We start from the raw sequence: 13,567 nt of genomic DNA on the forward strand, positions 1-13,567 counted from the left end.
CTTAATACAGATCCACTGCTGATTGGCTGCTCTCATACTGAGTACAATAAGTCGAACATAAACCTAAAGTGTAGGTTTACCATTATTCATTACTTTTCAGTTTACTACAACATATACAATTCTACATAAAGGTTGATTAACAATATTAAAAAATTGATTAACTTTTCTTCAACTTATCTTAAGCTTCATATATTGAAGGCAGATTCATATTTCTGCAAGTTGCCACTGGAATCCATCAATACTCTGTCAACAGACCATCACCAACCTAGGATGTATTGTGCATTAGTGCCCTACATTGCGGGAAGGTTGTCTGTGTCTTTACAAGCTTTTGGATCCTTGTATGTAAATGTCGCCAATGAGAAACATCTTTGTCATTAACGTGCCAACTTTCTAAAGACATGCCCACTTGCCTAATGACTTGCTGTGCAGAGTCTATATATCTTTGCACTTGGTATTTCTTGGTAGTCTAGTATGGCATATATGGCCATCTTAAATCTGGATGGGAAAGTCATGCATTTAATATGTGATGTGTTCAGCGTTCACTCAGTCTGATGCACTCTGTAAATTACAACCTCTTCACCACTGACATTAGGTGCTGATCAGCCAGCCCTGGAGTCACTAGCACTCATTGCCAATGTCAGGTGATAGGCAAGTATGACATTACTTGTTATCCCACCACATGGGCCCGACTATCAGGCCTTAATAGGCATTACACTGCACTCAAATGGGCAAGGTGCATACTGCGTTTGTGGCTACTCTGGGGCACAAAATACACCCATAAGGGAACACCTGAAAGCAACTACTGTCTGGAGGATGTTTAGGAATGCCTGGAGCTATTCCTATATACCGTATGTATGTATGCATGTACATTCATGCAGTATATATATATATATATATATATATATATATATATATATATATATATATATATACACAAACATAAGTATCCAAAAATGAGGCAGCACTCCATAGTTCAATACAAAAACGTGCAGGGTTTAATTGACCCACATATTCTGGCCATGTTTCAGCTCGCAATGAGCTTTTCTCAAGGCTTGAGAAAAGCTCATTGCGAGCTGAAACGTTGCCAGAATATGTGGGTCAATTAAACCCTGCACATTTTTGTATTGAACTATGGAGTGCTGCCTCATTTTTGGATACTTCTAAATGTGGATGATCGCTGGACTGATCGTCTTGGGGCCTTGCACCTGAAGATAAGTATTCCTGTGCTGTTCCCTTTTTCGTTTTTGCTATACACAAATATAGTGAGAAAATAGGTGCAGCACAAGCAACAGAGAAAATATATTATGTAAGAAGAAAAGTCCTCACCGGTACAATCAGTCTTCCAAAATATCAAAAATACTAAGGCAGCACTCCAATGTAGAAAGGTAAAAAATATTGACTAAGGGCAGAAACGCGTCAGGCTGTTTATATACAAATTATTTATGCTTTGAGAACTGAATGAAGTTTCTTTTAGGATTACCTTGACGGCTGTGCTGAGCTCACTCCTCCCTCCTCTCCTTGCTTCCATTTGGCTGCAATCACCGGCAGGGCAAGCACCCCCAAGAGAGAGCTTTCAACCGGGACGCTGCATTACAGAGCATGGTAAGCTGAATTTACCCTTCCTCCTTATCCAAAAATATTTAATAGCTAATAGTAAGAATAGCAATGTTTGGTTCAACAAGCTTGAGAAAGGTCTTTGGCTGGCCCGAATCGTCACTAATACCACGTCTACCTTTCTACATTGAGTGCTAGTGCTGCCTTAGTTTTTGTGTGTATATGTGTATATATACACATACACACACATAGAAAAAGAGGTAAACTTGACATAATTTCAACAAAACCCCCAAAATGAGCAGAACAAAAATTGTTGGGACTTTTCCAAAAACCTTTGTTTCAAGAATGTGATGCTTATTCAAACTCACCCGTGGAAAGTAACATGTGAGGGTAATATGAAAATCACACCTGAAATCAGATGAAAAGGCAAGACGTTGACTCAATCTTTGCATTTTTTATTTTTTTTATTTGATTTATTTTACTTATTTGTATAGCACCATTAATTCCACAGCGCTTTACAAACATTATGGGCACTGTCCCCATTGGGGCTCACAATCTAGAATTCCTATCAGTATGTCTTTGGAATGTGAGAGGAAACCGGAGTACCAGGAGAAAACCCACACAAACACATGGAGAACATACAAACTACTTGCAGATGTTGTCCTTGGTGGGATTTAAACCCAGGACCCCAGCGATGGAATGCTACAGTGCTAAGCACTGAGCCACCGTGCTACCCCAATTGCATTGTGTGTCTGTGTGTGCCACACTAAGCATGGAGAACATAAAGAGGAAAAGAGAACTGTCTGAGGACTTGAGAACCAAAATGTTTGAAAAATATAAAAAAATCTCAAGGTAAAAACTCCATCTCCAAATATCTTGATGTTTCTTTGTCCACAGTGTGCAACATAATCAAGACATTTACAAGACATGGCACTGTAGCTAATCTCCCTGGACATGGACAGCAGAGAAAATTTGATGAAAGGTTGCAATGCAGGATAGTCCGGATGGTGGATAAGCAGCCCCAATCAACTTCCAAAGAAGTCCAAGCTGTCATGCAGGTTCGGGGTGCATCTGTCAGCAAAAACTATCCATCTATATGTCAATTAAATTAAAAACTATGGCAGGAGACCCAGAAGTACACCACTGCTGATATAGAGACATATCGAAGCTGGACTGCAGTTTGCCAAAATGTACGTAAGCAAAAATCCATCTGAGAAAGGGTCTTGTGGACAGATGAGAACAAGATAGCGTTTTTAGTAAAGTACATCATTCTACTGTTTACTGAAAAGGCCTACAAAGAAAAGAACACAGTAACTACAGTCAAATATGGTGGTGGTTCAAAGATGTTTTGGGGTTGTTTTGCTGCTTCTTGCTCTGGATTTTGTGCAAGGCATAAAGAAATCTGAATGTTACCAATGGATTTTGGGTCACAATATAGTGTCCAGTGTCAGAAAGCTGGGTTTGCGTCCTAGGTCATGGGTCTTTCAGCAGGATAATGTTCCCAAACATACCTCAAGAAGCAGAATGGTGGCTCAGTGCTTAGCACTGCAGCTTTGCAGTGCTGGGGACCTGGGTTCAAATCCCACCAAGGACAACATCTGTAAGGAGTTTGTATATTCTCACCGTGTTTGTGCGAGTTTCTTCTGGATACTCCAATTTTCTCCCACACTTCAAAGACATACGGATTGGGAGTTTAGCTTGTGAGCTGCAATGGGGACAATGCCAGTAATGTCTGTAAAGCTCTGTGGAAATAATGGCGCTACATAAGTGAGTAAAATAACAAAAAGCACCCAGAAATGGTTGGAAACAAAGCACTGGAGAGTTCTGAAGTGGCAGCAATGAATCCGGACCTAAATCCCTTTGAGCACCTGTGGAGAGATCGTAAAATTACTGATGGGAGACAACACCCTTCAAATATGAGAGACCTGGAGCAGTTTGCAAAAGAAGAGTGGTCTAAATGTCCAGTTCAGAGGTGTAGAGTGCAGCTATTTATTTCAAAGTGTGTGCAACCAAATATTAAGTTGAGAGTACAAACAATTTTGCCTGGCCCATTCTTGGGGTTTTGTGTGAAATTATATCTAAATTGCCTTTTTATTCTCTGTTTTTTTGTGTTGCTCCAATAGACATAAAGGAAATAAACATGTGTTTAACACAACGTGTAATTACAATGATTTTCTTGGATAAATACTTAATTATTTTATAGAACAATCTCAAGTTATGAACACTTTCGGCCATAACTTGCCTCGACCAATCAGCAACGGGCCCAGTATCGACGTAGATGTCATAATGGTTGCCATGGCGACGATGATGTCAAAGGTTGCCTCGACCAATCAGCGACGGGCACAGTCTGCTGCGAATTCTGGAATCATCATTGTCCATATACTACGGGGACATGCATATTCTAGAATACCCGATTCGTTAGAATCGGGCCACAATCTAGTCTATATATATAATTGTCTAAGGGTTTTTCCATCTGTCTGTCTGTCTGTGTCCTGGAAATCCCGCGTCTCCGATTGGTCGAGGCCGCCAGGTCTCGACCAATCAGCGACGGGCACAGCGACGATGTCACAAAGGACGTGGAAATCCCACGTTTCTGATTCAGCGACGGGCACAGTATCGACGTAGATGTCATAATGGTTGCCATGGCGACGATGATGTTATAAAGGTTGCCTCAACCAATCAGCGACGGGCACAATCTGCCGCGAATTCTGGAATCATCATTGTCCATATACTACGGGGACATGCATATTCTAGAATACCCGATGCGTTAGAATCGGGCCACAATCTAGTATATATATATATATATATATATATAATTGTCTAAGGGTTTTTCTGTCTGTCTGTCCTGGAAATCCCACATCTCTGATTGGTCGAGGCCGCCTGGGAACGCAAGATGGCGGCAGCCGCGCACCCATCGGCACAGCGCTGTTGGATCCCAGGAGGCGCAGAGACGGTACGCTGAGGAGCAGCGACAAGAATGGTGAGTATGTTAGAACTACAAAGGGCCCTCGGATCTTTAGGCGAGTATGTTTATTTTTTAACCTGTGACATACGTGGCTGGGTAATATATTACGTAGCTGGGCAATATACTACGTGGCTCTGTGCTGTATACTACGTGACTGGGCAATATACTACGTGGCTCTGTGCTGTATACTATGTCACTGGGCAATATACTACGTGGCTCTGTGCTGTATACTACGTCACTGGGCAATATACTACGTGGCTCTGTGCTGTATACTATGTCACTGGGCAATATACTACGTGGCTGGGCAATATACTACGCGGCTGGGCAATATACTACGCGGCTGGGCAATATACTACGCGGCTGGGCAATATACTACGCGTCTGGGCAATATACTACGCGTCTGGGCAATATACTACGCGTCTGGGCAATATACTACGCGTCTGGGCAATATACTACGCGTCTGGGCAATATACTACGCGTCTGGGCAATATACTACGCGTCTGGGCAATATACTACGCGTCTGGGCAATATACTACGTGTCTGGGCAATATACTACATGGGCTGTGCAATATACTACGTGGACATGCATATTCTAGAATACCCGATGCGTTAGAATTGGGCCACCATCTAGTATATATATAATTGTCAGAGGGGCACTTCCGTCTGTCTGTCCCGGATATTCATTGGTCGAGGCCAGCCAATACAGGCCCAGCCAGAAGCGCTGCAAAGGGGGCAGAGTCGCCGTGAGGAAGGCTGTTGGGCCTACTGCCGCCAAAAGCTGGGGACTAAATTTGCGGCCTCAGTCAGTGATGACGGCCGCGGTTATTCATGACGGCTGCGACTGCAGGAAACAGCGCAGCACATGCGGAGGTGACAGCTGCGGACAGGTGAGTATATACTCTGTAGATGTTCTATATACTACATCGCTGTGCAATATACTACGTGGGCTGTGCTGTATACTACGTGGCTGGGCAATATACTACGTGACTGGGCAATATACTATGCGGGCTGTGCTGTATACTACGTGGCTGAGCAATATACTACCTGACTGGCCAATATACTATGTGACTGGGCAGTATACAACGTGTTTGTGCTGTATACTATGTCGCTGTGCAATATACTACGTGACTTGGCAATATACTACGTGGCTGGGCAATATACTACGTGGCTGGGCAATATACTAAGTGGACATGCATATTCTAGAATACCCAATGCGATAGAATCGGGCCACCATGTAGTGTGTATATATATATATACAGCTCAAAAGAGTAAAGGGAACACAAATAACTGAATATAACAAAGTAAATCAAACTTCTGTGAAATCAAACTGTCTGATTAGGAAGCAGCACTGTTTGACAATCAATTTCACATGCTGTCGTGCAAATGGAATAGACAACAGATGGAAATTATTGGCAATTATCAAGACACACAAAAGGAGTGGTTCTGCAGGTGGGGACCACAGACCACATCTGTTGGTTGTGCTTTTACACTCTTGGTAGCATGAGACGGACTCTACAACCCACACAAGTGGCTCAGGTAGTGCAGCTCATCCAGGATGGCACATCAATGCGAGAAGGTTTGCTGTGTCTGTCAGCGTAGTGTCCAGAGGCTGGAAGTGCTACCAGGAGACACGCACGTACACCAGGAGACATGGAGGGGGCTGTAGGAGGGCAACAAACCAGCAGCAGGACCACCACCTCAGCCTTTGTGCAAGGAGGAACAGGAGGAGCCAGAGCCCTGCAAAATGACCTCCAGCAGGCCACAAATGTGCATGTGTCTGCACAAACAGATAGAAACTGACTCCATGAGGATGGCCTGAGTGCCCGACATCCACAGATTGGGGTTGTGCTCGCAGCCCAACACCGTGCAGGACCATTGGCATTTGCCACAGAACGCCAAGATTGGCAAATTCACTACTGGCGCCATGTGCTCTTCAAAGATGAAAACAGATTCATACTGAGCACATATGACAGAGTCTGGAGACACCGTGGAGAGCGATCTGCTGCCTGCAACATCCATCAGCATGACCGGTTTGGCAGTGGGTCAGTAATGGTGTGGGGTGGCATTTCTTTGGAGGGCCGCACAGCCCTCCATGTGCTCACCAGAGGTAGCCTGACTGCCATTAGGTACCGAGATGAGATACTCATACCCCTTGTGAGACCATATGCTGGTGCGGTTGGCCCTGGGTTCCTCCTAATGCAGGACAATGCCAGACCTACCTCATGTGGCAAGAGCGTGTCAGCGGTTCTTGCAAGATCAAGGCACTGAAGCTATGGACTGTCCCGCCCGTTCCCCAGTCCTGAATCCGATTGAACACATCTGGGACATCATGTCTCGCACCATGCACCAACATCACATTGCACCACAGACTGTCCAGGAGTCGGCAGGTGCTTTAGTCCACGTCTGGGAGGAGATCCTTCAGGAGACCATCCCCCGCCTCATCAGGAGCATGCCCAGGCATTGTAGGGAGGTCATACAGGCACATGGAGGCAACACACCCACAACTGATCATTTCCTAGTCTTGATGAATTTACACTGAAGTTGGATCAGCCGGTAATTTGATTTTCCACTTTGATTTTGAGTATCATTCCAAATCCAGACCTCCATGGGATATTCATATTGATTTACATTGACCGTTTTTATGTTTTATTGTTTTCAACACATTCTACTATGTAATGAATAAAGATTTGCAACTGAAGTATTTAATTCAGTGATATCTAGGACGTTGTATTTTAGTGTTCCCTTCATTTTTTTGATAGATATATATATATATATATATATATATATATATATATATATATATATATATATATATATATATATAATCTTTTTGTGCCAAATCTCTGCATGTGATGTATGGCTTCATACACTTTCGATTGCATTCTCTCCTGTCTCAGCTTCTGCCTCCTGACCTGATTGCTTTGGCACAGTCTTGTCTTCGATCAGTGGGGGTCTCTTGGCTCTGACCCTCACCGATCCACAGCACATTTAAGGTGCTAAAATATATTAAAAATAATATTACAAGTGAATTTACTGCTGTAAGCCTAAAGAAAAGAGGCAACTTAAGCAGAACATAAGATGAAAAGCTGCCATTAAACACAATGAGGGGATTTAATAAAAAAGAAAATGTAGTACATTACAGGCAGCAGGTTTATTGTGTGCTTAGACACTTTTTACCCATATTTGCAGTTTTCAAAAGTATCTAGAAAAAGGTACCTGACAAATGTCTGAGGCTGTGTTTACACACTACAAAAAAATTCAACCGTGGGTTTTATCTCAAATTCTTAAATCTGTGCTTATTCTGCAACAGAATCCTCACGTTATTTGTGGATTTCATGGCAGATTTGGCTGCGGATTGCATCGTACTTCATGACAAAGCATTGGCCGGTGTAAAAGCTGCAGTGAAAATCCACAGAAGGAGGATGCTGATGATTTGAAAATCCACAGAATGCTCTGTTTTCAGTCTGGATTTTTCCATTGCATGTGAATGTGATTTTGAAAACCTCATTCACGTTTTATTGTACTATAAATTGTTACGGCTTTCATATTGCAAGTAGCAGATAATCCTGGATGTGTGAACATGGCACATTTACAGTACGAACGGTGGTCTCCATTTTGTTAGTGTAAAATATTTGTAAGACTCACAGCTGGTGTAAGGCTGAGACGGCTATCTAACATGTCTAGTAAGATGGACCACATTGGTAAAACATTTATAATTTGTGTAATCTTGTGACTGCGCCAGTGAATATGTTGGAGGGTTATTAGGCTGGTACAGGAAAATCCAATATAATATAACATATGTAATAGTGAGGAATAGCCTAAAGGTGGGCAAATAGTTTATTCTGCGCACCAATTTGATACTATCTAGTGCCACTGAAAAAATAATATTTTGCAGGTGCCGCACATTCCATTGTTGCCAATGATAATACAATATACTCAATATTCTTGCTTAAAGTAAAGTAATAGTTCACCTTTTCATGCTATTTTCTAACTTTGTTCATTGTAACATTGTACTTGTGGTGAGCTCCTATATTACAACAGGAGAAAGACTTTTTCCTTCATTAGGTCTCTGTACAGAGCAGGTCACGAAGAACGCACTTCTCTAAATGTAAATCACCAGAGCAAGCTCTGTGCAGATGTCGCGTAATGTCGAGAATTCACATTTCCGCTCTAAAGCCTAAATAATTATGACTGCAGCCCCTGACTATTGTAGGATCAGTGCAGAGATGGAATGCATCTGCAAATTTATTAAGCTTTTTATTTAGATCGGTTTTAATAAAAAAAAAATCTGTTAAAGCTCTGTCCACATCTTTTTTTTCACACTTATTAGAAGTTTATGCAAGGATTATTTCTCCAAGGTATACCTCTGACTTACGCCATTGTATGTCGTATATCGGTCATTTACTTTCCTCTCATGGAGCATTCCCAATAAGACTTTATACTCAACTGGCCTCTTTAGGGAGAACCAGTACTTCCGCCATGTTGCCATTGTACAAAAGAACATGATAAACTATTATTTTCTACACAATAAAAAGGACACTCTTTTGGCATAAGTTGGGTGCACAAGGGCCTATGAGAATGATGGAGTGTAGACTGCAGACTAGTCATGGCGCATACCCTCATATCAGAATATAGACTGCGGCTAGCCATGGCACATACCCTCATGTCAGAGTATAGACTGCAAATTAGTCATGGCACTTACCCTCATGTTAGAGTATAGACTGCAGATTAGTACTGGCGCATACTCTCACGTCAGAGTATAGACTGTGGATTAGTAAAAGTGCATACCCTCATGTCAGAGTATAGACTGCAGACTAGCCATGGCACTTACCCTCATGTCAGAGTATAGACTGGGGACTAGTCACAGTGCATACCCTCATGTCAGACTATGGACTGAAAATTAGTCATGGCACTTACCCTCATGTAAGAGTGTAGACTGCAGACTAGTACTGGAACATACTAATGTCAGAGTATAGACTGTGGATTAGTAAAAGTGCATACCCTCATGTCAGAGTATAGACTGCAGACTAGTCATGGCACTTACCCTCATGTCAGAGTATAGACTGCAGATTAGTAAAAGTGCATACCCTCATGTCAGAGTGTAGACTATGGACTAGTCATAGCGCATACCCTCATGTCAGACTATAGACTGCAGATTAGTCATGGCACTTACCTTCATGTCAGATTATAGACTGCAGACTGGTTATGGCACTTACCCTCATGTCAGAGTATAGACTATGGACTAGTGATAGGGCATACCCTCATGTCACATTATAGACTGCAGACTAGTCATGGCACATACCATCATGTCAGACTATAGACTGCAGATTAGTCATGGCACTTACCCTCATGTCAGACTATAGACTGCAGATTAGTCATGGCACTTACCCTCATGTCAGAGTATAGACTGCAGATTAGTCATGGCGCACACCCTAATGTCACATTATAGACTGCAGACTAGTCATGGCACATACCATCATGTCAGACTATAGACTGCAGATTAGTCATGGCACTTACCCTCATGTCAGACTATAGACTGCAGATTAGTCATGGCACTTACCCTCATGTCAGAGTATAGACTGGAGATTAGTTATGGCACATACTCTCATGTCAGAGTGTTTTCTCATTGGCTAGACTGAACACTCCTCCTCTTTTTCATTGGCTGATGTGCCGATCATGCGCAATGGGGATTGATACGTATGAGCTCTGAAAGTTTGTTTCTCTTTATTGGCTGCGCTTAACACACCTTTTTTTATTCCTTATTTTTTGATTGGTTATTTGCTCTATTTATACTTACCTCTCTCCTAATGGCACCACCCCCCGACGAAGGCAACGTGCCAAAACGCGCGTCGGGTGTTGGGCGCCATTCCAGGAGACCAGGCACACATCACATTACGCTAAGTTTTATATGGTCTTACTTTACTCTCTGTATTTGAAGGTTGGAATGTTAATACTCGAACTTACAGTTACGTTGTGGTCCTGATCATGAAATTATACTTAGGGATACACTAACCCCTGTTGGTTGCTTTGTATACACTGTTTCACTGATGAAAATATGGATTGTCTTCGTTATTTATATATGAATTGAAATCAACATTTGCACATGCACTGTATAAAAGTAGCTTTTGCATATCTTTATCACTATTTTTATATGTGTTAGCATTCTTTTATGCTCTATATGCACTATTTTATTACTATCCACATATAAATTTCAGTGTATCCCATTAGTTTATATTCTGACATACCAACTGGAGTTGTTTGCGCCTCTGCAATTACATAAAATACAATTTAAAAAAAATAAAATGGGATTTTTATATATGTATGTATTCTTTTGTACTTATTGTTTTTAATCTTATATTGAATAAAAATTATGCGATATTGTTGTCTGTAATAGATTCTGGACTTTTTTGTATTTTTTTTGTCTTTTGGGGTTGTTGCTTTTGCATGGCCGGCTGTCTTTTTTAGTATTGGATTCATCTCCCGGTTACCTATATTGATCACATATACACACACACACACACACATACATGCATGCATACATACATATATATATACAGACCAAAAGTTTGGACACACCTTCTCATTTAAAGATTTTTCTGTATTTTCATGACTGTGAAAATTGTACATTCACACTGAAGGCATCAAAACTATGAATTAACACATGTGGAATTATATACTTAACAAAAAAGTGTGAAACAGCTGAAAATATGTCTTATTTTCTAGGTTCTTCAAAGTAGCCACCTTTTGCTTTGATGACTGCTTTGCACACTCTTGGCATTTTCTTGATGAGCTTCAAGAGGTAGTCACCGGAAATGGTCTTCCAACAATCTTGAAGGAGTTCCCAGAGATGCTTAGCACTTGTTGGACCTTTTGCCTTCACTCTGCGGTCCAGCTCACCCCAAACCATCTCGATTGGGTTCAGGTCTGGCGTAGCACCCCATCACTCTCCTTCTTGGTCAAATAGCCCTTACACAGCCTGGAGGTGTGTTTGGGATCATTGTCCTGTTGAAAAATAAATGATGGTCCAAATAAACGCAAACCGGATGGAATAGCATGCCGCTGCCAGATGCTGTGGTAGCCATGCTGTTTCAGTATGCCTTCAATTTTGAATAAATCCCCAGTGTCACCAGCAAAGCACCCCCACACCATCACAGCTCCTCCTTCATGCTTCACGGTGGGAACCAGGCATGTAGAGTCCATCCGTTCACCTTTTCTGCGTCGCACAAAGACACGGTGGTTGGAACTAAAGATCTCAAGTTTGGACTCATCAGACCAAAGCACAGATTTCCACTGGTTTAATGTCCATTCCTTGTGTTCTTTAGCCCAAACAAGTCTCTTCTGCTTGTTGCCTGTCCTTAGCAGTGGTTTCCTAGCAGCTCTTTTACCATGAAGGCCTGTTACACAAAGTCTCCTCTTAACAGTTATTGAAGAGATGTGTCTGCTGCTAGAACTCTGTGTGGCATTGACCTGGTCTCTAATCAGAGCTGCTGTTAACCTGCGATTTCTGAGGCTAGTGACTTGGATAAACTTATCCTCAGAAGCAGAGGTGACTTTTGGTCTTCCTTTCCTGGGGCGGTCCTCATGTGAGCCAGTTTCTTTGTAGCACTTGATGGATTTTGCCACTGCACTTGGGGACACTTTCAAAGTTTTCCCAATTTTTCGGACTGACTGACCTTCATTTGTTAAAGTAATGATGGCCACTCGTTTTTTCTTTACTTAGCTGCTTTTTTCTTGCCATAATACAAATTCTAACAGTCTATTCAGTAGGACTATCAGCTGTGTATCCACCAGACTTCTGCACCACACAACTGATGGTCCCAACCCCATTTAGAAGGCAAAAACTTCCAATTATTAAACCTGACAGGGCACACCTGTGAAGTGAAAGCCATTCCTGGTGACTACCCCTTGAAGCTCATCAAGAGAATGCCAAGAGTGTGCATAGCAGTCATCAAAGCAAAAGTTGGCTACTTTGAAGAACCTAGAATATAAGACACAATTTCAGCTGTTTCACAATTTTTTGTTAAGTATATAAAAGGAGAATAAGAAATTATTGTACATGTACTGGGAGTTATTCCCGTTTCTTGGTATTTATCATCTCAGAGTATAGACTGCAGACTAGTCATGGCACTTACTTTCATGTCAGAGTTAGACTGCAGACTAGTCATGGCACATGCCCTCAGTGTGCCTAAAACTGATGTGGACATAAGCTCCAAACCAGAGTGTGTGTATTTCTAGCCGCTCTGAAAAGTGACATTATATATTGATAACTTCTCTCGCTTTAGACTTAAAGCAAATAATTCATTGTTTTATGATCAGAATGGAATATGCTTAAGAGACATACTGTATCATATTTATGATCTGAAGTGACAGCAATTCATTCTGCCAGTATGTTTAAAAGCAGCAAATATTTCCCTTGCCAAAAAACAGCCACATCCATCTTTTATAGGAGACAGTCATAAATATAGCATATTTGTTCAGACTATACCAGTTTAACATAAGATACAACAACCAAACTGTCTGTGCCTGAAGGGCTATATCACAGGACATCACAAAAATCAAGATGAAAGATGTGAGCCCCTCTGATGGGATCTACAATATATCAAAATCCGGGCCTGGGTCATGTTGCTGTGCATGGAGAGGAGGCCTCGCATCCGCAGCTCTCGGTATTCACTTCTATAGTAGTACCAAACAGTTATTTGAGTGGATGTGTCATAAATGTTCAAAATAAGAATGCCCCTTTAAAAAGGAGTCAAAGGAAGTCACATACTATCACAAGAACATAATAGCGGTCATGTAAAAATCCACAAGTGACTTTAACACTTAGAGAATGTCCATCTGTGAGGCTTTTTTTTTTACGTAAAAGGTGTGTAATTGGGGCTAAAATTTATTTTTGTAATTGGGTTTTATTAGAAAAATCTAAATATAATATAGAGGAGTTTGCTTTGTATAGCCTCCATGTTGTACTGTATTACTGGCTGCAGAATTAACTGAGAATTAATCATTCAGCCAGCCCACTATTATGGTCAGACAAGGAGGTTTTTTTTACAC

The 13,567-nt window shown here is 41.6% G+C and overlaps 1 protein-coding gene across 19 annotated transcripts in view; it reads right to left on the reverse strand.

Moving 5' to 3' along the window:
- SORBS2 (sorbin and SH3 domain containing 2) overlaps positions 1-13,567 on the reverse strand; it is a 433,609-nt gene that overhangs the window by 81,738 nt on the left and 338,304 nt on the right. The window lies entirely within an intron of this gene.

Source organism: Ranitomeya imitator, chromosome 1 (genome assembly GCF_032444005.1).
Source record: "Ranitomeya imitator isolate aRanImi1 chromosome 1, aRanImi1.pri, whole genome shotgun sequence".
NCBI classification, from domain to species: Eukaryota; Metazoa; Chordata; class Amphibia; order Anura; family Dendrobatidae; genus Ranitomeya; species Ranitomeya imitator.